Here is a 24,129-nt window from a genome sequence, read left to right as displayed (position 1 = left end):
CTCGCATTTGTGAGAAAAATTCAGAATTGTGTGAAAAAAAAAATCAAAATTGTGAGAAACAAAATCAGAATTGCGATAAAGTCAGAATTGTGTGGAAAAAAAATTGGAACTACAAGAGTCGTGAGATACAAACTCGCACTTGGGAGAGAAAAAATGAATTACTGTTTTTTTTCCTCACAATTCTGACTTCAATTGCGTGTTTATATCTTGCTGACTTTATAACTTCCAAATGCGAGTTTATGTCTCACAATTCTGAGAAAAAAGTCAGAATTACGAGTTTACATTTAAAATGTAAATATAAATAATAGATCTAAACATAAATATTAGATTAAAAAATTTCTAAGTCTAATATTTATATTTATATCTATAAATAGCTAATTTTATATAGTTTCATTTCAGATTTATTTCAATTGACAATTGTCACTTCTGAAGTTAAATACAAATATTGCAATTAATAAATGTATAACATATTTCTAACTTGCTTCAAGCTGACACTCCTAAAAATATAGTCATCAAACTTTCAGTATAAATCTACAATTATCATCTGTCAGTGTGGGTTTGTGTACAGTTTTTTCTTAGTAGTTTTTTTAAACACTAAAATTTGAAGTCAACGTACAAAAACTCTGCTTGATAAAACACAGATTTGTGTAATTGGGTTTTTGACTCAAATCCTACAGTTTCCAAGATACAGCCTTTTTAACTGTTCTCCCCTGCAGTTGAATTCAAACACATAATCTCTGTACTTTCTCAGTGTGTACTTTCTCATTAGACAACTGGTGATGTTTCAGGGAACAAAAAAAGAAAATCTATAATGCAGAATAAAAAAAAAATTGGCTTTATCCTGTGCCACTGCTTTCATGTATTTGGGGGAATGTGGTGTATAGAGCATGATGAAAGACTGACGACACACTGACCACACACACACTAAATGCCCTGAGCCCTCACTGACAATGAACAACTACATGAATCACAGACAGCAACAGAAGCCTATTTTATGAAACAATCTGAAAAGCTGAACATCAAAAAGATCTCTCCGCATTTAGGTCAGCGTTAGGCTCTCGACTCCCAGCCGCCTCTCGCTTTCTGAAATTAGCACATCTCTGTGAGTCCTGTTGCTCTGAGGGAGGACAGCTCTGATAATGATCTTATGATCTATAAATGAGATGTCCCTGAACACTGCTACAGGCCTACAGTACTTTATTATCACCACCAACCAGTCACGGCCACCATTAGTACCTCAGACAGACCATTATGACCATTTAGCAAAACGTCAGCAAATCTGCTACAGGCCAGAACTGCTCTGTGTGAAAGAAGCTATCAGCGAAAGCACCTGGGAAATAATGCTGCCTTGCAGTCAGCTGCCAGAACTTACATAGTCCTGCTTGAAAAAAAAAATATGACTTTCAACTACAAGGAAACTCTAGACCTCATATTCACAAATATTTAAAATAAGATGCTTGATGTCATGTAAACATGGCAGTGATATTGTTTTTTAATATCACCATAGAGTGCCTTTCAAGCCTCACAATTTGGTCTTAAAGGAGAACTCCAATTCCAGAATAACAATTTACAAATAATTTATTTACCCCCTTGTCATCCAAGATGTTCATTCCTTTCTGTCTTCAGTCGTGAAGAAATTATGGTTCTTGAGGAAAAGCATTTTAGGATTTTTCTCCATATAATGGACTTCATTGGTGCCCCGATTTTGAACTTCCAAAATGTAGTTTAAATGCAGGGCTCTAAACGATCCCAGCCGAAGAAGAAGGGTCTTATCTAGCGAAACGATCTGCCATTTTGTTCTTGAAAAATAAAGATTTGTATACTATTTAAGCACAAAAGTTTGTTTAGCACAGGTTCTCGGATGCGCGTCCACGATGCTACGAATTAGTCATGGGTCGTTCTTGAATGATTCATTAATTTTGAACGAATCTTTAATGTGACTCGGGAAGAACGAGTCATCTTGGGAGTGATTCGTTCAGTCAAGCATGCGCAACAACTTATTAGGTTCTGTGCTGGAATTAGTTCACCTGTTTCAAGTCTTCTGGTTTTCTGAGTCATTCATTCATCTTATAGGGCTGTCACGTGATGAACAAACGACTCAAACCCGAAAACTTGTCAGATAAGAGGTGAGGTGAGCTAATCATAGACTAAAGACCCAGGTAAACAATGAATTAATCTTTTCTGTTTCTTATAGCATTATAGTTTTGTCTTGTTTGTAGTGTGATCAACGTTTGTGTAAGCAGTAGATGTGTTAGGGAAGTAACACGTAACATTTTAATTATATTTTGCTAAAATGAACAAAATGACTCGAAAAAGATTTGTTCATTTTGCTGAACGAGATTCAAAGGTCCAAGTCGGTAAAATGATCCAAACTTCCCATCACTACTACGAATCACGTCTAAGTTCATCGTCTGTGTACTCCAGCTCAAAAAGGTAGAGAATGGCGAAAAACTCCATCTTATTTTCTCCTACAACTTCAGAATCGTCCGACATCATTGTAGCTTTTTGTTTGTAAACTGCGTTTGACTTACTTGCACTTTCTTAGTCTTTGCACGTTCATTATGTAAACACTGGGTCTGTAGTTCCACCTACGTTCTGTGTGACCTTTCGATGTGATTCAATAGTACGTAGTGTCATGAACGCGCATCTCAGAGCCTGTGTTACACAAGCTTTTGTGCTTAAAAAGTATACAAATTTTTATTTTCAGAAAAAAAGACAGATCTTTCGCTAGATAAGACCCTTCTTCCTCGGCTGGGATCGTTTAGAGCCCTTTGAAGCTGCATTTAAACTACATTTTGGTTCAAAATTGGGGCACCAATGAAGTCCATTATGTGGAGAAAAATCCTGAAATGTTTTCCTCAAAAATCATAATTTCTTTACGACTGAAGACAGAAAAACATGAACATCTTGGATGACAAGGGGGTGAGTAAATTATTTGTGAATTGTTGTTCTGGAAGTGGACTTCTCCTTTAATTTCCCACTCGCTTTATGTCATGTCATAAATAGTAAACACTCAAGTACTATAAAAACATATTAGCTGAGCTCCCAGACATTTTTTAGATAATTATGGGCCATTATTTGAAGCATAAACCCTAAGATATGTCCACGCTGTCATGGACATATATATTACTGTTAAATACATTTTCATTTCAACATTAAGATGCAAATGATATTTTCTGAAACGTATCCCTTTCCTAAACAGGGTTATTTGTTTGCTTTCAAATTATAAATACATAAAAGATTTTGTGTAAACCATGTGTTTTTAAAGAAACTCATACAATTCGCACAAGTATTTTTTCTTATTTGAAGAAAACTGTGATATTTGGATGCAGTTTTTTGTTTGCATGTTATTGCCCCACAGTGGATTATATAGGTATGATTAAATTTTTATTTAAAACATTATTTTAAAATATCAAGATGACAGGGTGGACCAGCACGTGACAGTCCGGCAATATTAACTAGAAATTAATGCTATGAGTGGCCGACACGACAGGGTGGACATTTTGGAATAACAACAAGGTGGACATTTTTAGCTTCAATTAGCATATTAGCTTACAACAAACTGTGACTAGCTAAATATTCAGTCTGGTTGTTTAAGGGAATTTGGTATATTTAAACTTACATGTTTTGAAAATACTGTATTCTAATCATTTCTGGCATATTTTATGCCGACAAGGTGGATATGTTAAGTTTAAGAAAAACTCATACGAAAATTTGTCTGTTTAAAAGTCCATTTGTCAGTTTAACAGTCACCAATTTACTCATCTCAGCTGTTGAATTCGTGCCACTGAAGAGACAAAAAAAAATCTGTTGTCCAGATGTCACTAAAGGGTATGGCCTTTTCTTAAAGGGGCGGATTCCCCAATATGACACGGTGGACAACCATTCAAGGGACATTGACAAACTCTTCTTTTTTATTAAATAAAAATATTGTTTTTTTACCAAATGATCAGTACACTCAAACTGAGTAATCTCTTATTTACCAAAATATTAACAGGCGAACAAAATTTTAAAATTTTATGATTTGACTATATTCTACTCTGATTCAAATTTAATGAGCAGTGCATGGAACATAGCAAAATAACACACATCCTCCTACACAAAACATCTAGAAAATCTAGAAAATGTTCTAAAGAGCCAAGTAATGCTTTTGTCATGAATATAAAAACTTAGCCTAATATAACACACTCTTTCATAGTCATTTTTATGTTAAGTTATCGTGGCAAATGAGTTATTTATGTACAGGACACCAAAAGGCACCCTACAGTGATATTGACTTGAATTTGGACAGAATCTTTGTTCTGCGCCTGACCACTGAGTCGGGTCGCGATTCACTGAACAACCTGTATTACATTTACTGTATTAGCACGGTAACAATTTCGGCAGTTTAAGACATTAACTTGTAGGCACAATATAACTCTCTTTTTAATATAAATAAGACTTTATTGGACAAATTTAAGCTATATGAACTAATCTAACACAGACGCACACATTCACAGATTCACACAAGATGCAGAAAGAGAGAAAATAAGGGAAGAATGAGTTTAGGAGAGTGAAAATATGAAATCCCAAGTTTATAGCAATATATGCAATTGCTTAGACTTGAACAACCAACTTTATATTAAATTCACAACTTCAGCTAGAATCTGGAGATACTTGCGTTGCCTGTTTTAAAGGAGGGCATCTCCGTATGAGCGATTGAGGTGTTGTGTTGCTGGATGTAATAATGAACATAGTGGTCGTCATTTACTCCCGACATCTGAGCCACTGAAGATGCAGTGGATTACGTTTGTTTGTGAAGGGAATGCACCTCCCGATCTACATAAATGCGTCTATGTTCGCGCAAAGCATTCGTGATTCAGCTTCACCTACAGCAGAAGTGAGTATAAGGGTTTTTTTTAATTAATCTCTGCAATCACCTTTCCTAATAACATGCTAGTTAGCAGGTTTTGCGGCTAAATGCGCTAAATGTGCTAAATGCGGCTAAAGTAAACAATCTCTCAGAGCAGCTCCTCACTCCACAGAGAGAAAAGAGGGGCGGGGCAGGCAGAGCTAATTTGCATTTAAATGAACAATCCCTCAGAATGGGATGATTTTTGCAGAGCTGATTTTGGCAAGGTAAAAAGGGTGTTGTTTTACAAAACAATTGAGAATTTTTAACCAAAGTATATTATAGACTTTTTATTAAAGTGCTCCTATTATGCCATTTTAAAGGATGCTAATATTGTTTTAATAGACTCTCAAAACAGGTTTACGTGTATGCAAGGTTAAAAAACACTTTAGTTTTTTCTAAAAATAGATTTAATAGATTTAGATTTTTTACCCCATTTCTAAATGATTCGTAAATGACTCATGCGAAGCAGTTCGAAGAATCAGTCTCCTCCTTTCTGTGAGCCCTCACTGCTGTGATTGGTCAGATGGCGCAGTCCTTTATGATTGGTTTACCATGTACAGCATGTCGGAGAATGAAACGCCCATTGCCATAACTGATTGACAGCCCTGGATACTTGTCAATACATAGGAAAGATGGCATCGATTTTACCATACCAATTCGAGCCAGAGTCTGACAATGAAACGGCTGAAGTGGCTGATTAACAAGTTAGCTCAGTCTACAGTGGAAAGTGCTCGCAATTTGCTTATGTAAGAAGAGAACATGAAACTCTTAACGGAAAGAAAGGAAAAAAATGTAACAAGACTAGATGGCATGTCTCCTAATGGTTTTTAGAGGAACAGCTGGCATGCAAGCCAGAGCACGCTGGACGAGTGCTCGAAGAGCATAAAAAGCAGAGGCAAAAGCTGAAGAGGCAAAAAGGTGATGGCAAAAGCCCTAAAGGCAAAAAGCTAAATTCGTTGGTGTCTTGAGTTTTTAAACTCAGCCGCTGGACACATTCCAAATGGTGTCTTGACCAAATAGACATTGTTTTAGCTTGGAGTATTGCTATTTTTCTCTCAATACTTAAATCAACGTGTTATCTTATTAGTCACATGGTCCGAATTTTCCCGCTCTTGCAGAGTATAATTTGGACAATGTTTTCTACAACATAAATGTGATACGTTTTACAAAGAATTTATTGATAGAAACATTTCAAGAAAGCATTTTCAAACTCATGCATACCAAACGTGACTATTCAAATCATAGCTATTCAAAATGACATACACAATGAGTGATTAGAACATCATAGTCAAATGTGTGGGTTACATACATGATATAGAGTTAAGCAATGGACTGATATTCGTTTATAAGTCCTTTTGGGATCATTTTGGTGCATCTACACATGTAAAAGACTTAGGTTTGCTTCAGGCTGGTTGGCGCTAGGATCTAATTTACAATCATCCATGTTGTCCTGGCCCTCGTGTTTCAATGTTTTGCTCGAATCTTAAATTGTCTGATTCGCTCTGATATGCTACACTATAGCGGTTAATCGCGAGATACAATTTGTTTTGGGTAAATCTAACAGGCAGTCTTTGGTCTTATTAATCTATTATTTGTTCCAGAGCAAATCATTTTGGCTGAGGGCAAAATCTCATCATGTTTTATTTTTTGTAAATTTAATCCTTGTGCGACCTTTTGGAAATTTTTGTCCTTTTCAGTTTTGTTTTGTTTTGTTTTTTTTTAATCATTTTGCCTGTGTTATTGCCAGGTGCACAAATTTTGGCACAGGTGTGCATTTTTATTGGAATTTTACTATTTAGGGTTAGGGTTAAGGGTATTTCTTTTAATAAATCTATTTTGCACTAGGTACAAAAAAATAGTTCCTCTCAGGACCTTAAGGACAAAAATGTCCCCATTGAACCCTGTTAAAACTGCTATTTTTAATCACAGTGCCATTTAACTGTAAAATGATGCAATTTTTGATAATAGACTTTCATTCTGTTGGCAAGGCTTCAGAATTAAATTTACCATTTTTTACCAGATGGTGCCATTTTTTCAGGTTTGGCCTATAAAGCAAATACTCGCTTTATTCCTGTTTTCTGCTTCTGCACATTATAGAGCCATTTGGATAAATAATGCAACTATAATTGTGTGGGTGTGTTGGTATGGATGTCAGAGTGTGGTTTGTATGCGTGTCATAAAAAAATGTGTGTTCTCGTAAGATTTGAGAGAGAAAAACTGCAAATCACAAATCCAACCACTGTGTGCACCAGTGGAGTTTTGCTGCATTTGAAAATCTGGAACTGCGTCCAAACAAAATCTTACTGAAAGCTCATTTTTTGAGATATCAACCTCAAATTCGGAACACAACTTGTTTAGATCTATGGCTTTGATTTTCTAGCAAGTTTAGAGTTCAACATTTTACATAAAATATATATTATATATAAAATATTGTTCATAAAGCATTTTCATAAACTTAAACCTCTATCATTTGAAACTCTTTCTACTTCAGCAATAATCTGCCATGGGTCTTGGCATGACACCAAACTTAAGTCTGTGCTCCCAAGCTTCAAATTTTTATGACAGTTTTTTGACATGGACATTTTTGTCCACTAAGGACCTACGTTTAAAATTTTTTATTGACGCACAAGGGTTAATGCTGTATATGAGAACGCTACGTTTGTACTTTTGACTGAATTGCCTAGCAACTTTTACGATGGCTGTTGTTTATTAAATATAATTATCCAATAAATCATATTTTATATAAATAATAGCAGTGCTTATTAATAGAATTTAGTATTAGGAAATGGTATGTGTTTAGTGATGGTGATTTTAGTTACATTATTCCGCCATTAGATGGTGACAAGAGACTGATTTTATGAGTGATTCAACAGTAAAGACTTTTATATTGAAAGAGGCTGAAACAGGGTTGTAAACAAGGAAGTTATTTTTTACTTTCAACAACACCTTGTAAGACGCAGCTAACAAATGTGCTGAGCAGGACTGTCATTGAAAATCACTCTCAACAGATGAAAGGATAGTACGACAAAGATATCGCTTTCCTCAACGGACATTCAAACTAATGTATTGTGAATATGCGATTGAGCTGAAAAATGAATGCTGTATCAGATGAAGGTAATCACATTTGGCCAGTCCATCTCTATCTCATAATACTCTACATAATACAGTGAGCTTTTAATAAAGTAATACAATAAGCTTTCAATGAAGCAATTCAGCGTTTCTTCAGTACTAGTTAAAAAGTTACTTTTTTATTAGTTATGAAGTAGTTCTGCACAAAAGGGAGTTTTTAAAGAGATTTCCTTGTTGTTTCTGTTGTTGTTATGTATTTATACACTCGTGCTGTCAAACTGTTGTATAACACAATATCACACTCGTAGCTGTGCGATATGGCTGTATATCAGCGTGCTGTAATTACCTATGGCACTCAGCCTACCATATATATATTATTTAAATTATTTAAGCAATAAAATAATGTTTGCAGAGAGACATTAAATCGTCACCAGTGGGAATCAAATAAAAATAAAGTAAAGCCCATTTTAATGCTGCTACTTTATTTCTTTATACATCATCTTCCAAGAATCAGCCACTGAAACAACTTTATGGTCGAAAATCAAATAAGCAGGAAAATATAATATTCCCACATTCTGACTTTTATTGGAATGCAGCAACATCACAGCAGTTTCTGAAGGGCCTGACAGTATCACTCATAACTTCTTCAGCCAATCATACTTTGAAAATTACTTCCATGAATATACACACTAAAATCTCTCTTTTCATTATTCTGACAGCTGTAGGAGGAAAACTAAGCCTTTGATTGACTGCTGTCATCATGTCTGCGTCAAAGATTCTTGGGGAACACAAACAACCTGTACTCTGGGACTGCTTCTAAAAATAGCCACCATCAGTTTTTGCTGTGTCACAAGCCCTCGAACTAAATATAGAAGCGTGTGACGCATTATGAAGACGCATAGGGTGATTTACACAATCGCAGCTGCATCCCACCGCTCTCGTCGCATAGATCTTAACCTTCATGAGTATGTAAATGCAATCCAGTGGTAGATGAGTACATTCATGAGTATATGAGAGATTGCGGGGCCATTTCATTTAGGTTACCCAAGAGATTGTGTTAGCGTAGCAGGAGGAGACAGGCCAAGGGGAGTTATGTAACTGCGTGCAGGAGCAAATTACAGAAAAAGCGAGTGCTTCATTGTGACATTTTCCAGGAAGGGGGCATTGATGCTGTTGTAATGATCCCTCGCTTAAAAAAACCCTCCTGCGCAAAACTACACGAAACACATCCATCACTGCACAACCAGCACAACGGCACGGTTAGATACACACACATACACAAATAAGTTGGAATTTATATGGTAATTACATAATCCTTTCATGTTTTGGGAACTCACTGGAGCGTATATTTCATGTCTGTGCATACATTACTGCATTAACCACAATCCACCTGAGTCTCATCAGTCAAACCTGACAGTCATATTATCAGTGCATATGTATTCTCATCACATTCACGAGCATCACATGCTAACACATTCAAAACAGCGATGGAGTCAAGAACCGATCCAGACCTATTCTATACCCTTAGGCCCTGTTTATACCTCGTATTAAGATGCGTTTTGGTCGATCGGATCACAAGTAGACAAGGGAGACACACTTCCTTTCACATGGTGCCTGGCAAAGTTTAAATCTCGTCTGACTAGCACGCATCCCACCAACACATTCCTGATTATGTGTTTGGTTCAGTGTTGGTTCATTAGTGCCTAATTGGGAGGTTTTGAATTTGATTGTGCGGGATTGTGACATGGCAGTAAAATTCTATGACATTGTTTTGACAGTTAAAATTTTGTGGGGTTTTTTTTTGGATTGGGTGGGTTGCTGGAAATCGTCCATCTGATCTGGCAACACTGGTTCGGTAAGTAGACGGAGTGTAGGCAGTCTAGTGTCTGTTTGAATGCAATTTGAGTGTCCACACGACCAACCGAATACCATTTCGACTACCTTTGGAAGAGGTTGAAAGTGGACAAGTGCAAACATTTTACACCCTAATCACATCTATATTTAGTGTTGTCTGCTCTTGATTGGATCGACCAAAATGCATCTTAAAACCAGGTGTAAACAGGGTCTTAATGCTTGGCATACAGTGTGTGATTTCAGCAATGTTTTTGCTAAATACCAACTTTTGCTGTATTAGTAAATCAATGCAACACGTTCTCACTCCCAACTCACATATCACATATTGACGATTGGGCAAGACCCCTTGGCGTCACTTTTTGACGCTCAGGGTACCCCTTCAGTGTCATTTTTTGACGCGTTTGTCTTAATTTAATGGTTTGCATGCATTTGTAAAAATAGAAATTATTTTATATAAATGTATACTTTCACTGGAGCACCAAACCCCTACCCTAAACCCACTTCTGAACAATATAAAACACGCAACAGGCAAATATAAGTACAGTCACAGGTATTTTTGCAAAACCTGACCATAAACAAGCAGTATAAAAGCATTATAAACAAATCCTATTGCATTCCGAGTCTTCTAAAGCCATAGGATATCCTTATGCGGATAACAAAAGGTTTTAATCAGTGAAAATGATCCCACTCTGTTAACACGCTCAATATCTCATTCAGAAAGATACTCCCGAACTTTAGCATGATGCAGTCGGTCACGAGACACATAAGAGCCAATGGCATTTCACAACCAAGGCTCGCTTCTTCTGATGGCATTTTTTTAATTTACGCACAGACAGACTGCAGCATCGCAGAACGGCGGACAGAGATGGCGATCGCATTTATTCTTCTAACAAATCAATTGTTTTGCAATTTATTAATCAGTACTTTTTGGATGAATTATGAATATAGTTGTATCTGCCTGTTATATTTTGTGTTTTGTTGACAAATGGTTAGGTTTAGGGGCAGGGGTTGGGTTAAATGTGTAAATAGTGTAATATAAATGAAACTGTTTTGACTGTTTGCATTAGAAAAAATAAAAACAAAAATCACGCCCCAACCTATATGCATTAGTAGCAGTATTATTACCCAATACATAAATTAAATCATGATGATAAAATTCCCAGTGCCTCTGGCGTCAGCACATTAACGCCAAGGGTTTCTTATGTAAAGTACTGGAGGACCATGCACGTCGAAAAATGACGCTAAAGGGGTACCCAGAGCGTTCAGAAGTGACGCCAAAGGGGCCCCGCCCAAGCGTCAAATATGTGACGATTTGAGAGTGAGAACGTTTTCATCAATGGGATCCAAAGCCAAAACTCAAGATTCATGTGCTCACACTGTAGGGTCTGACTGTTAACCTCCAACTTGACTGCTCACATATGTGAATCCACTGCTTTTGTTCATCCCTGTTGAAAAAAAAAACAGCATATGCTAGTTAGGAATGTTTTGCTGCATGGCAGCTGGTTTAAGCTGGTCATGTGCTGGTCCTAAGCAACTAGCTCCTGCTTAGGACCAGCTAATAACCAGCCCAGGACCAGCTTAAACCAGCTCAAACTGCCATGACTCAAAACATACCTAACCAGCATATGCTGTTTTTTCAACAGGGATACTGCATACTGTGTCATCATGGTTTAATTTAAATTTTTTTTGCTCAGGCACAGTGAGGGAAAAAACACTGAGGGCAATCGGTTCATAGCTCTGTTTCAATTGTGCAATACCCTCATGAGGGGGGACTAAAATTTCTGTCAGAAATTCATCCTACCATCCAACGGCAGGTCATGAGAGGTTAATTGCCTCTTGTTACTCCCATACACTGCACAAAAAAAGATGCATGACAAAGCTGACATTTGGTCCGAGTAAAAAAAAAACAAAAAAACATCCAGCTATTAAGGGTGTGTTCACACTAGGCAGGTTTGGTTTTACTAAAATGACCTCTGCTGTGATTGCTCTGTTAGTGGGATCCCTTTACAAAGTGTGAATGCTGCCATCCAAACCTTGATCCACACCAAACAAGCAGACTGAGACAGCTTTTCAGACCGTTTCCAAACAAACTCTGGTGGTGGGATTGAAATATGAATGCGACATGGACCAAAAACCCATTATAGTTCGCAATAGGTGTCATAACCATCATCTCCTTGCAGCAGATTTTCATTTGCATGTGCAACAGACACATTTCTCTGCTTCACTTTTCACTCCTTTACACATTTTATAAGCTCTTTGTGAGTTACTACAAATGGCAACTCTTTCAAGATTTTAGCATGCTAATGGATACACTTACCAAAGTAAGTTTACGTTTATTTTATTAAGTATACTTAAAGGGGTCATTGGATGCAAAGTTCACCTTTTCATGTTGTTTGAACATTAATGTGTGTTGACAGTGTATGTACAAATCTACCATATAATGATAAAAATCCATGCAGTGGTTGTTAATTAATCTGTAAAAATAATATCCCCTTTTTTAAATCGAGCCATTCTCAGATGCCACACACCGACAGAGGTCGCTCCCACAATAGTTGATTGACATGAGCGTCTTACCTCAGACCAGCTGTCACAGTTCAGTAACCTCCATTGTTTCGATGCTGGAGCAGGGATGTAAGTTAGATTGAGAGACTGAGGTGTTGTATTGCTGGATGTAATAATGAACATAGTGGTCGTCATTTACTCCCGACATCTGAGCCGCTGAAGATGCAGTGGATTACGTTTGTTTGTGAAGGGAATGCAGCTCCCGATCTACATATATCCCTCTATGTTCGTGCAAATCATTTGTGATCCAGCTTCACTTACAGCAGAAGTGAGTACAAGGGATTTTTTATGAATCTTTGCGATCACCTTTCCTTATAACGTGGTAGTTAGGAAGTTTAGCAGCTAAACGCGGCTAAAGTAACTCTCTTCACTCCACAGAGAGAAGAGAGGGGCGGGGCAAGCAGAGCTTATTTGCATTTAAAGGAACCTTAGAATGAGATGATTTTTGCAGAGCTCATTTTGGCAAGGTAAAAAGGGTGTTGTTTTACACAACCATTGAGAATTTTTAACCAAAGTATATTCATTAAGACCCTAAAGAATCATATCAACTTGTGGAAAATGGGCATTCAATGACCCCTTTAAGTAAAGTTCAAGTATATTTTTAAGTATATTTAATGTAGTAAGTATACATGTCATGGATGAATGGCACAACAATGGGCCTCAGGATCTCGTCATGGTATCTCTGTGCATTCAAAATGCCATCAATAAAATGCACCTGTGTTCGTTGTCCATAACATATACCTGCCCATACCATAACCCCACCACCACCATGGGCCATCTGATCCACAACGTTGACATCAGCAAACCGCTCACCCACACGACGCCATACACACTGTCTGCCATCTGCCCTGTACAGTGAAAACCGGGATTCATCCGTGAAGAGAACACCTCTCCAAAGTGCCAGATGCCATCGAATGTAAGCATTTTCCCACTCAGGTCGGTTACGACGACGAACTGCAGTCAGGTCGAGCCCCCGATGAGGACAACGAGCATGGAGATGAGCTTCCCTGAGACGGTTTCTGACAGTTTGTGCAAAAATTCTTAGGTTATGCAAACCGATTGTTGCAGCAGCTGTCCAGGTGGCTGCTCTCAGACGATGCTAGATGTGGAGGTCCTGGGCTGGTGTGGTTACACGTGGTCTGTGGTTGTGAGGTCGGTTAGATGTACTGCCAAGTACTCTGAAATGCCTTTGGAGACGGCTTATGGTAGAGAAATGAACATTCAATTCATGGGCAACAGCTCTGCAGTCAGCATGCCAATTGCACGCTCCCTCAAAACTTGCAACATCTGTGGCATTGTGCTGTGTGATAAAACTGCACATTTCAGAGTGGCGTTTTATTGTGGCCAGCCTAAGGCACACCTGTGCAATAATCATGCTGTTTAATCAGCATCTTGATATGCCACACCCGTGGGGTGGATGGATTATTTCGGCAAAGGAGAAGTGCTCACTAACACAGATTTAGACAGATTTGTGAACAGTATTTGGGAGAAATAGGCCTTTTGTGTACATAGAAAAAGTCTTAGATCTTTGAGTTCAGCTCATGAAAAATGGGGGCAAAAACAGAAGTGTTGCATTTATAAATTTGGTCAGTGTAAGTTAACAAAATGTGTCATTTTTTTTTTTTTTTTTTTGTTTCAGACCAAAAGGTACAAAGAGAACTGAAGTGTGAACACATCCTTAGACCCAGATCCAATTTGAAGGTCACAAAATCAAGATTCCATGTCTGTTGTAAACACAAGATCATCATATAACCCTTGCTACACTCTGTTCTTCCACCAGCAGGTAATTGTTGCGCACTGGATAAAAAGCACAGTACATTTTATTCTCAGCTCTCATTGCTTGCAATGGCAGAGAACATAAAGCATTTGGGTTTGTTTATAAATACTGTACCAGTCCTGCTCCTGGAGATACTCCAGAAATTGCTGCTAACCCCAGGACAGCCTGCTGATTCATCCACCTGCATCTCTCTCTTCTTCTTCTTTTCTCTCTGTTCCAGTACTGAACTTATGAACTCCCATTTTAGCACTTGAATGCCTGAGACATCAGTCTTCAGTTTTCTTTATATAGAGACAAACTCACACAGAGTCACAATGACAGCATCTAAATTTACTAGTATTATTCAAGTAAAAAATATTATGCAACATCACAGAATCAACTTAAATACTTTAATGTATACCATATTGGACGCAAAAGAAATCACTGGAATATCTGAATGTACAAGCTGTTCTTTTCCATACAATTAAAGTGAATAGTGGCCAAGATTGTAAGGTGAGATTCTCAAGGTTTCAGTGAATAACTTCAACAACCTTAATTCATGGATCACTGGTCTTGAGGACCATTTTTCTTTAGATTTTACAGTGCTTTTTTTAGAAGATCTTGGTCACCACTCACTTTCATTTTTTTACTCTTCTTATAACACGCCAACATCAAAACAGACTAAACAGACCGGACAGTATATATATGATGCAAACGCCTCATGCAATTGCAGTGATTCCTCATACATATGAAATATAAGCATACCAGAATGACATCAAATGAGGCTTTCCTTAGAAGCCAAATTATGAAAAGCAGCAAAAGGCATTATTATATCACCCAGGACCGGGTTATTTGGGGATAGAATGATCTCATGTAATACCCCTGCGGCCAATGCAAAATTACCTCTTAACTAATTGAAAACCCATTTAAAGTTATTACTCTAGTTAAAGGGTGTGTGTGGAGGTTTATGCTTGTGGTTTAAGCATGCTAAATCACTATTTTGTTGCTCTATAATTAACAGCAATAAATGGACAACTACAGGCAAGCAATTTTGTTATTAAAGTGCAAAATAACCATGAATAAATAACAGTATTCAACTGCAACATTTCCACCTTCATGAATCCATTTCTATGCATGTTAAAGAATACAGAACAAAGCAGACTTTATTTCTCCTGAGCAAAAAGAACCTTATCTTGACATACTGTATTGTATTTTTTCTAATAGAAAAACAATATATTACGTCAAGACAAGCAGCAGAGCAGAGGCTCTCACGTCATTCGTGAACCGCCGTGTGTACAGAAGGTCAGATTGCTATCACACAGGACCGAATTGAGAGGACGTCTGACACAAACACACTCACACACACATAAATGAGGGTCATTCTGCAGAAATCTTCAGAGGATATGGAGAACAACAGGCAAAATCTGCATTTCTCTGATCGTCCTCACATTACCCTTCAATCATACCTCCTCCTGAGAGCCATAATTACAGGAGGTGTTCTGCTGTGGTGGTTTTGTACATTTGTCCCCCCGAACATGTGCTCTTTTGTCATCTCAACACCTGTGCTGGAAGGGGGGAGATTATGAATGTCACAATGTCACTGGATAATTCAATACTCTAGACAAAGATTAGAATATCATAGAGATTTATAGGTGGACTCTTCTGACATGTGCCTGTAAGCAAACACCTTGAAATGACCCCTAGAACACCCTAGCAACTACATGGCAACAGCCTGGCAACAAACTTTGCATGGACAAGGTATCAACCCTGTGAAGCCTGAAATATAAATTATAGCAAGTTTTTGTTTGTTTGGTTGGTTGTTTTTGTTATTGTTTTCTTTTTGTTTCGCTTTTTTTTTTTTTTTTTTTTTTTTTTTTTTTTTGGCATTTATGGCTCACATAGTATGATGTAGTGAGAAAATGTGAGGTCGAATTCAAAAGAAAAAACACATCAGTTGTGAGATATAAACTCTCAATTGCGAGATGTAAACAGAGAATTTAGAGAAATAATTCAGAATTGCTAGGTCTAAACAGAATTCTGAGGGAAAAAGTTAGAATTGTGACGTGTAAACTTGGGATTCAATGAAAAAATTCAGAATTATGAGACGTAAACTCAGACTTCAGAGAAAAAATGTAGAATTGTGACGTAAATTTGGGATTCAATGAAAAAATTCAAATTATGCAATTTAATCTCAGAATTCAGAGAAAGCCAAAACTGCAAGGCGTAAACTCATAATTCAGAGAAAAAAAGAATTGCAACATGTAAAGTTGGGATTCAATGAAAAAAAATTGAATTATGAGATTTAAACTCAGAATTCTGATCTAAAAAAAAATGCGAGATATAAACTCAAAATTCAGAGAAAAAAGTAAGAATTGCAATACGGAAACTCAGAATTTTGAGTGAAAAGTCAGAATTACGAAAAGTAAACTCAGAATTCAGAAAAAGTAAGAATTTGTGAGATGTAAACTTGGGATTTATGAAAATATTCAGAATTGTGAGATTTAAACTCAGAACTCAGACAGGGAAAGTCAAAGTTGTGAGATGTAAAGTAAGAATTCAGAGAAAGTCAGAATTTTGAGATGTAAACTCAGAATTCTGAGGAAAAAAATCAGAATTTGAGATGTACATTTAGAATTCAGAGAAAAAGTAAGAATTGCAAGATGTAAACTCAAAATTCAGAGAAAGTCAAAATTGCGAGGAAACATTCTGAGGAAGAAATTTAGAATTGTGACATGTAAACTTGGGATTCAGTGAAAACAATTAAGAATTATGAGATGTAAATTCAGAATTCAGAGAAAAAATTCAAAATTGTGATGTAAACTTGGGATTCAATAAAAAGGAAAAGTAAGAATTTGCAAAATGTCAACTTGGGATTTATGAAAATATTCAGAATTGTGAGATTTAAACTCAGAATTCATAGGGGGAAAAAGTCAGAGTTGTGAGATGTAAACTAAGAATTCAGAGAAAGTCAGAATTTTGAGATGTAAATTTGGGATTCAATGAAAAAATTCAGAATTGTGAGATGTAAACTCAGAATTCTGAGGAAAAAATTCAGAATCTGAGATGTAAATTCAGAATTCAGAGAAAGTCAGAATTGCGAGGAAACATTCTGAAGAAAAATTTAGAATTGTGACGTGTAAACTTGGGATTCAGTGAAAAAAAATAAGAATTATGAGATGTAAACTCAGAATTCAGAGAAAAAATCCAGAATTGTGACATAAACTTGGGATTCAGTGAAAAAAACTGAATTATGAGATGTAAACTCAGAACTCTGTGGAAAAAAGTCAGAATTGCAAGATGGAAACTCAGAATTGCATCAAAATAAAAGTCAATTTAAAAAAGCATATTCAAAGATAAAAAGCAATTGCCTTTTTTATTTTTTCATCCTGTGGTGAAAATGGGTTTCCATACTTTCCTTTACAGGTTCTACACACTCGCACACAGGAAGAGATGACAGTCGTACCTACAAACGAGTATATTCGTCACCAAAGCACTACAGGTGACCAACCCAGAGCTCATTTAATTTCCCCTGTAAATGATTAAGTATGGCCCCTTTAACTCTTTCCGTCAATGAAACATTCAGAAGCTGAGTTACATGATGCTGAGAGAGGTGTTTGTGTGTAAGGATGTCACGCTGACGGACTCTGACTCACTTTGAGTGAATCACATTCATCAATTATGTGATTTGAAGTCATTTCCTTTTCTAAATTCAGTAGATTTAAATGCAATTCCTGAAGTCCAGTTATTCTCTTTTCTGTATTCTATATGGCTGTGGTCACACTACTATATACAGTACATGACTACATTATCAAGTCTGCTGTAAACAGTGTGTGTACTGTATGTGTACAGTATGTTATGTTGCACATTTTTCTTGAAATTAATAATGTCACCTGCATTGTTGCCTTTGCAAAAATTCCATCAATTTCAATTCCAACTATATGTCTCTAAAGTATGCAAAATAGTTGTTTTAAATGATCTCAGTACATTAATATTTATCCAATATGTATCCTTTTTTCTTTTTTACAACTTCAAAAAAAAATATTTTTTTTACAGTGTACATACTAGGCAGTGTTCAGTTAGTTGTACACCAGTATTCTGTGCCTCTAGTCTAGGAAATGTTTGCTGTTGATTACAGATAACCAGCTTAGACTAGTCATAGCAAACAGCTCATGTAGCAGCATTAATCTCTCCTCTCCTTCTTCCTGGAATCTGCAGTGGTTACAGACCTAAATCTTTCGCTTGCTACGTCACTACAGCACACAACTGTGACTCACCGGCCCAACAGCCAATCACAACACACCTACTTATTGCGTTCTCCACACAACCTGCTTATCCATCACTTACCCTTCCCAGAGGGGACATCATCTTTATCGGGATGTTCTCTCTCTCTCTCTGGCAAAGAATAAAGCTCCTCATACAGTAAACAGCTTAAGTTAAAACACACTAGACACAACAGACCGCCACTGTCACTGAGGCTTATTTCAATGTTGTTAAAGCGATCACGGACAATTAGATCAGTCAACTGCACGCTTCAGAATGTAAACATTGACACAAAGCAGGCCATGCGTACTTAGCGCTCTAGCATTTCTGCAGTTGATCAGCAGCTGCGGTCTTTAGCTTGAGTATCTGTCATCAGCTCCCCTAAAAACCTGTTCATCCTTTCCTTATCGCTGTCTGGCGGTCACACAATGTTGCGCTTGTCCCTTTTTAACAGCAGTTATTTTGACCCGTATAAGCCTGGATGATCTGCTTAGCTTAGGCTAACAGTGAAACAGTTTGTGTGAGTATAGTGTGTGTGTGTGTGAGTCTTGTGGTTAAATACGAGGCTCATAAAATTAGCTTTTAAATCCAGGTTTGATCACACCCGTTGAAACTGGCTTATAGCATATACAGCTGAGGTCAAAAGTTTACATACACCTTCCCTGTTGAAAAAACAGCATATGCTGGCTAGGTAGGTTTTAATGCTGTGATGCTGGTTTTAGCTGGTTTATGCTGGTTTATGTTGGTTCTTTGCTGGTTTATGCTGGTCCTTAGCTGGTCATGTGCTGGTCCACAACCAGCTTAAACCAGCTAAGGACAAGCAAAGAGCCAGCATAAACCAGCTAAGGACCAGCTAAAACCAGCATCCCAGCATCAAAACCTACCTAACCAGAATACGCTTTTTTTTCAACAGGGTCGCATAATCTGCAAAATGTTAATTGTTTCACCAAAATACAACGGCTCAAATGCATGTTATTTTTTATTTAGTAATGACCTTCACATAAAAGACATTTAAATATAGTCAACGAGAAAATAATTTTGAAATGGAAATTGAATTCATAAAAACGAATCCCTTGTTTGACCTGAACAGTTAAACCGCCTTTTATTCTTCAGAAAAATCCTTCAGGTCCCACAAATTCTTTGGTTTTTCAGTATTTTTGTGTATTTGAACCTTTTCCAACAATGACTGTCTGATCCATCTTTTCACACTGAGGACAACTGAGGGACTCGTATGCAACTATTACAGAAGGTTCAAACACTCACTGATGCTCCAGAAGGAAAAACCATGCATTAAGAGCCAGGGGGTGAAAACTTTTGAACAGTATGAAGATGTGCATTTTTTTTTTGGTCTAAATACCTTTTTTTCCATTTAGAACTGCCCTACAGAAGATACTTACCTGTTTTCCAGAAGACAAAATAAGCTAAATGTACCCTGATCTTCAGATTCCAAAAGTTTTCACCCCCTTGCTTTCACCCCCCTTAAGGCATTGATTTTTTTTCTTTTGAGAATCAGTGAGCTTTTGAACCTTCTGTAGTAGTTACATATGAGCCCCTCAGTTGTCCTCAGTGTGAAAAGATGGATCTCACAATCATAAAGGTGTAGGTAAACTTTTGGCCCTTAACTGCAGTTATAGTATAAATCTTATTCCAAACATTTAACTGGTAGTAAATACATTGCTGATACAATCAGATAAATAGTGGAGGTGGTTACAGTTTAACATGCGCAGTAACAAATATATTTCTAAGAAAACTGCATTTCCAAATGTTAATGCAAAGGCCTAAAAATGTGTCAAGTCCATTTTTGCAGCTCTTTTGTTCAAACTCAGATGGGTCTTTGCACAACGGCCCAGTGACGTCAGTAACCTTGAGGAAACACTTGACGCCAACAGGAGAATCAGTATGGAAGTCCATTCATGCCGCAAATACAAGATCAATGGACTTTTCAGTCTGTATAACACAGATATCCCGTCAGATTGTTAGCAACCTGTCACCAGCACAAGCAATGGGATTTCACACATGGCAATGATGAAATGCAAAGCTCTGTAAATCTTCATGGGATTTGGATTTTTTTCTCCGTGCTCCTGCTGCATGAAGGTATCTTATAAGCTTATCCTTTAACACATGCCATCTATCTGGTTTAACAGCTAGAGTTTAGAAGGGGATGTTGAAACATACAAAAATGGGAAGAGATGGCTAAAAATATTCTTTTCCAATCTGATTTGCTAGCTTTAATTCAGATTTACCCACCACTGAACAACAGGTTGTTGGAAAAGAATCTTTTTTATTTTAATTTTTTTTGAGGTGGGCTTCTAGGTCAATAATAGATGATGATTAAAACAATTAAAGGGGACATATTATGAAAATCTGACTTTTTCTGTGTTTAAGTGCTATAATGGCAAGCCTTTCTCTGCAAGCATCTGAAAAAACGAGCTGCTCAGATTTCGCTTCCCTCATGATGTAGGAAGGGGATCTTATTATAATATTAGCACCCCTTAATCTGCACGTTTCCACCCACGGCGCCGTCATTGTGTTTTCACTATTGAACACTATTTAGAGTCCCAGCCTCAGAAGAGACATTTATTTATTTACTGTATATTATGCTGCTGCCACACAGGTCTAATATAAACATGCTTTTCTTTCCCAGCTGTTTACCTTCACAGAGATAACCAGCTGTTCTAACCTAAACTTGTGTGTATGACAGTTTAAGCGCAATAAGACATAAAAGATAACTCATGTTTAGTACTCACATGCCGTGTGACAGCCACTTTTTTTGTGCGTGCTTCGGATGTGTGTGCTCAGAAAACCATATACCAGAAGTTTAAACTGATATGGTTTAACGCAATAGACATTAAAAAAAAAAACAAAACAAAAACAAACATATGTTTTTAACGGAATATCTAAGGTATGAGCTGTAAAGGCACAGCCCTATTCAGGACAAGGGGGCGGAGAGTAGCAGCTCATTTGCATTTAAAGAGACATGCAAGAAAACAGTGAAAAAGGCATTTTCAAAATGATATAATAAATGATCTGTGGGGTATTTTGAGCTGAAACTTTACAGGCACATTCTAGGGACATCTGAGACTTATACTACATATTGTAAAAAGAGGCATAATAGGTCTCCTTTAATATAATAATAATAATAACAGAATACCAGTTCATAAGTACTACATGCAATAAAAAAAATTCATTTAAAAAATTAATAAATTGCATCTTTCTATAAAAATACTATACTACTATAGTATTGCGATATAAATAAATTAAACATTTTTAATTTATAAAATAAATTAATGAACAGTGTGTTAATATAAACATACAACTATGTACAAATTATTGTATCATTGAAAACGTGTTAATAATCAACTTTCTTAATAATAAATCATCAAAAACATTATAATAAATAAAAATCAACAAAATAAATTCTGAATTCATTTGAAATAATTTCATAATTCATTTGAAAATGAATAACATATTAATAGTTTGTTAATAAAGACATACAAAATATTGTAGTACTGGAAACCTGTTGATAGTTCACTGTAAAAAATACTACTAATAGATACATTTTAATTTATAATAAGAATTAATGGTATGTTAATGATATTAGAAATTTGTTGAGAATCAACTGTAAAATTAAAAAAAAAAAAAAAAAACATTTTAATTTATTAAATGACAGTAAAATAAACATAATAATATTGCAGAAGAAATTTATTTTTTATTTATTTAAATTAATAATGTATATATACAGAAAATTGTATAAAAACTTCATGATAGCTGACTGTGAATAAATCAATACTATCTTTATTAGGTGGCTAATTCACACAAATTTGTACGAGCTCATTTATATGATTTTGTACGATGTTTACGTTTAGGGGCGGTTAGGTGTCGTCCTTCGTACGAATTCCTATGAATTTGCCACCTCGTAAATTACATTTGATTTTTCACAAACGGCTGTGAGATCAGGTTGAAACAAATACATGTCAATTTATAAAATTTATAATATAAACACATTTGTGTTAATATAAAGACAAAAAAATACTGTAGTGATATTTGATATTTGACTGTGTCAAACATAAAGGTAAATAAAAAATGCAAAATAAATAAAAAGTATGTTAAAATAAATGTACAAAATATTGCAGTATTGGTAACTTTTATTTAATAGATACTTGAGTGTATAAATAAATATACATTTATATTTGTAAAATTATAAATAGTATATTTATATAAAAATACTAGATTATTGTAGCCAATAAATAAAGAGTGAGTATTTTGCAGAAGACTGCCATGCGTGGCTGGTACAGCAGCATCAGGCTGAGTCATGTAATATGTGTAGATGGTGAGGAGTTATTTTGGACTGAAGCAGTGCTCTGAAAGCTTCATGTCAGGTGAACAACACAGATCTGATGACTCATGCAGTGAAACTACACTTCTCTCTTGGTTTCACAGTGTACGCCAGAGCATAAATCTTTTACACTGCATGTCAGAGGGCACTAAACTATTAACACAAACCTGAGAGCACAGAAAACAGAGTACAAATGTTGCCGCAGCTCTGTAGATCATATTGTCGAGGGACTGGCGGTCTGGCCGTGTTGCAGTAAGAATAAATGCAGAGAGGCGGTCGGTTGATTTCACAGTATTCCCTCTCTCGTTTCAGCCTTACTGTTCATAAGAGGACAATTCGCTGACTGAGGATTTACAGTCCAGTCAGCGCTTTCAACCAATCTAAATTTGGCCAGCTTCAATGCACATGTAAAAAAAAGCATTAACAGTCTCCAAGAACAAACAAAGGAGGGACAAATATTATTATAGTGGGATGAAGAAAATGTAATGTATGCAGAACTACATGTACACATTTACATAATGCAACACATGACTGACTGTGACCTCCTGTAACACATTAAAGAAAAGTACACCTACAAATAAAAAATTGTTCACCCTTCATCAGAACAGATTTGGAGAAACGTAGCATTACATTACTTGTTGACCAATAGATCCTCTGCAGTGAATGGGTGCCGTCAGAATGAGAGTCCAAACAGCAGATTAAAAAAAAAAAAAACATCACAATAATCCACAAGTAATCCACACCACTCCAGTCCATCAATTTCAAAGTCTTATGCTTCAGTCTTGTGAAGTGAAAATCTGTGTGTTTGTAATAAACAAATCTATCGAGATGTTTTTAACCCTAAACCATTGCTTCCAGGTAAAATATGAGTCCATAATCCATAATATTGCTTTCTGCAGTGAATCAGAAGAGAAATCTGCACAGATCAAGCGCTGTTTACAAGTCTCAGATTTCATCCAAAATATCTTAATTTGTGTTCTGAAGATGAACAAAGGTCTTATGGGTTTGGAATGACATGAGGGTGAGTAATTAATGACAGAATTTTCATTTTGGGTGAACTAGCCCTTTAATGTAAAAGTAATGCACTACAATATTGCGTTACTCCCTAAAAAAGTAACTAATTACGTTACTTAGTTACTTTTTATGGAAAGTAATGTCACGTTACTTTTGCGTTACTTTTTAAATCTGGGCAGGGCTTGCTTGTTTGTTTTTAATATAAAACGTTCTATTTTTGTCAAATATAAAAGCCCTTTTACACCAAAAGCCTAAGGTTGAAGGAAAAGTAAATTCATGTCTGTACAGTAGAACACAGAAGAAGAAAGTTCAACACTTTTCAGCAATACAAAAAAAGAACAAATGTTAGTTTATCTTGAGTAAATGTTGCTTATTAGTATGGTT

Source organism: Labeo rohita, chromosome 19 (genome assembly GCF_022985175.1).
Source record: "Labeo rohita strain BAU-BD-2019 chromosome 19, IGBB_LRoh.1.0, whole genome shotgun sequence".
Taxonomy (NCBI): Eukaryota; Metazoa; Chordata; class Actinopteri; order Cypriniformes; family Cyprinidae; genus Labeo; species Labeo rohita.
Note: the sequence above shows the minus strand (reverse complement) of the source record.